This window comes from Chiloscyllium punctatum, chromosome 29 (genome assembly GCF_047496795.1).
Source record: "Chiloscyllium punctatum isolate Juve2018m chromosome 29, sChiPun1.3, whole genome shotgun sequence".
Taxonomy (NCBI): domain Eukaryota; kingdom Metazoa; phylum Chordata; class Chondrichthyes; order Orectolobiformes; family Hemiscylliidae; genus Chiloscyllium; species Chiloscyllium punctatum.
Window position 1 is genome coordinate 43,657,153 of NC_092767.1, and position 2,890 is coordinate 43,660,042.

General features: G+C 45.4%; 2 non-coding genes across 2 annotated transcripts; both read right to left on the minus strand.

The window, feature by feature from the left end:
• Window positions 1-397: 397 nt before the first annotated feature.
• trnar-ucg (transfer RNA arginine (anticodon UCG)) lies at window positions 398-470 on the minus strand. Its single transcript has one exon. It is a non-coding gene; the product is annotated as a tRNA-Arg (tRNA).
• Window positions 471-2,597: 2,127 nt separating this feature from the next.
• Window positions 2,598-2,679, minus strand: trnas-aga (transfer RNA serine (anticodon AGA)). The gene has a single exon. It is a non-coding gene; the product is annotated as a tRNA-Ser (tRNA).
• Between the last annotated feature and the right edge of the window lie 211 nt (window positions 2,680-2,890).

Sequence of the window (2,890 nt, forward strand, 5' to 3'; positions counted from 1 at the left end):
ATTCCGCCTGTGTGCATCGCGGCTAATCAGAGAGCCATCCATTCCAGTCTCAGTTTCCAACTTTGGCCCAAAGTCTCGTGTGTTCTAATGTTCCCAGGGCAAATGTCAATGACTTTATCCTGTGTTCTTAAATGGCACCATAATGGGGCAAATGTATGACACTTGCACAACGACTTGTAACTCTTTTGAGGAACTCATGCTCATTTTCACCCACAAAGGGAGACACACAGAAAGATACCCCCAAAGCGACAGAGGTCTCCGTTGTGGTGAGCTGGAATTTGAAATGGACAATAGGACAAATGCAAGTTCCAAATGTGGAAGCACAGAAGCGAAGTCCCGCCAGGACTTCACAGGGGAGCGTCAACGTGGGGCACGATTAAAGTCAGACATTCCCCTTTGAGCCAGGTAGGACTCGAACCTACAACCTTCTGATCCGAAGTCAGACGCGTTATCCATTACGCCACTGGCCCAAGAGACAGGCTCACTGCTGGCAGAATGTCGATATGTAATGCCATGGACTTTCACGGAATCAGAATTAAAAAGGTGAACAAGCAGCGAAGATAATCACCAACACTGCTTCACTTCGAAGTTTCCAATTTGTGAAGCAGTGCCTTTCACTGGCAAAGGAGAAACATTTGTCCTCAGCTGCCTGCTTCAGGGTCGCCTCCTTCTCTGCTGGAAGTTTCCATCGTTTTATTCGCAGTCCCGACGCGATTTCATGATCCACTCCAGTGAAAACATGTCATGGTGTCGTCAAAGCAAGACCCTGCCGAAACTCTGCGAGAGACATCTGGTCATTTCGAGCTCAGGATGTGGAATTAGACGAGCTGCGTGAAACCTTTTATTGGCGCCGCCACTTCACTGCAAATTAGCGGCTCAAAACGAGCCGTTGTTAGCATCAGCTTGATTTGTACCTTCCTGCAGTGCATTTGCTGAACAACATCAGATAGATCCCATCCGGCCCAGCTGACTTATCTATTTTCACACTCTGCAGTATTTCTAATATCTCTTCCATGTGAACCTCAGTCTCTTCTAGTCTAGATGCAAGTATCTCTGTATCTTCCTCGCCAACATTTTCATTATCTATAGCGAACTCTGTCGAAAAATATTTATTTAGTGCTTCCTCTATCTCCACTGACTCCACACACGACTTCCCACTGTTATCCTTGATTGTCCCAAATTTAACTCTCGTCATTCTTTTAGTGCTGACTTACCTATGGAAAGCCTTAGGGTTAACCCTGATCCTATCTGCCAACAACTTCTCATGTCTCCTCCTGGCTCTTCTCAGCTCTCTTTTTAGGTCTTTCCTGATATCGTTGGAACCCTCGAGCGCTCGAACTGAGTTTTCACGTTTTGTCCTAACATAAGACTTCTTGTTCTTCTTGACCAGGGTTTCCACTTCCTTAGTAAAGCACGGCTCACGCGTTCTATATCTTCCTCCCTCCCTGACAGGTACATACTTATCTAGGACACACAGGAGCTTTTCCTTGAATAAGCTCCACATTTTTAATGTGCTCACCCCCTACAGTTTCCTACCCCACTCTACGATTCCTAAATCTTACCTCATTGCATCGTGATTTCCCTTCCACCAGCTGAAACTCTTGCTCCGTGGAGTACACCTATCCCTTTCCATCACGAAAGTAAACCTGAGAGAATTGTGATCGCTGTCTCCACAGTGCTCACCTACTTCCAAATCTAAAACCTGGCCAGGCTCGTTACCCAGTACTAAATCGAAAGTGGCTTCTTCCCTTGAAGGCATGTCTACATACTGTGTCAGGAAGCCCTCCCGCACACAGTGGACAAAAACTGACCCATCTATAGTACTCGTTCTGTAGTGATCTCAGTCAATATTTGGATATTGTCTTGAGTGTTCCAGAGTTTTTCATTATCCCACAGTCCAGATGAAGTTTGTATTCCTCGCGTACGGGAGCGAGAATTCTTTCAATGTCTCAGATCAGTTCCTGTCTCGAGAAGATCAGAGTCAATGTCCCTTCCTCTACTCGGACTGACAATTTACACTTCTTCAAATTCCTATGATTCCATTTCCCAAAGGGTTTCTCAAGATTTCCAAAGCTGGAGCCTAAATTATATGGTTTGCTTCCTAAACATTTTTCCAACTGCCAACTGACAATATTTTCACAGCAACTCTTCACAATCCTCTGGCTTGCACCATGTCCAGGGATGAGAAGTCCCGTTTGGTGGAGAGAGTTCCTAGGCTGGTGAGTTTCACTTTGGAACAAAGATGGTTAAGTGGCAATTTCCTGCGGTCGTTTGTAATGATGGGAGAGGGAGCGGTGGGGAATGAGCACTCTGACGAGCAGGAGGAAGTGTTGCCAATGACCAGAGTCAGAGAACAGAGGACAAGGGATGAAAGGAATCTAATGAAAAGCAGCACTTCTGCTCAGGGCGTTCAATAACAACTGCAGAAACCCGATGTGTCGAGCAGTGTATCTGGAAAGAGAAACAGAGATCATGTTTTAAATGTGGAGCATTTCTGATGAAGAACTCCAGTTTCTCAAGTCTAATCAAATTACAGGCCTGGTTTGCAAAACAGGCTTTCTGAACTTTGAATAGTTCCAGCAGGAAAGCGTTCATAACGTAGTCAGCAGGATTCGAACCTACGTGGGGAAACCCCAATGGATTTCTAATCCATCGCCTTAACCACTCGGCCATGACTACAGACAGCACCGCCCCCTGAGCATTGACCAAATCAGCCGTGATCTCATTGAAAGCTGCCGCTGACTTGAGTTACATGTTTCCATCTCCATTCATACCTTTGCTGTCATTTGTAAGGTGCGAGACACCAATGTAAAAGAAGAAAAGCACAAAGTTAGGACAAGATATTTGCAGCCAAATTGAGTCAAAATTATTCATTGAAAGGAGCTATTGA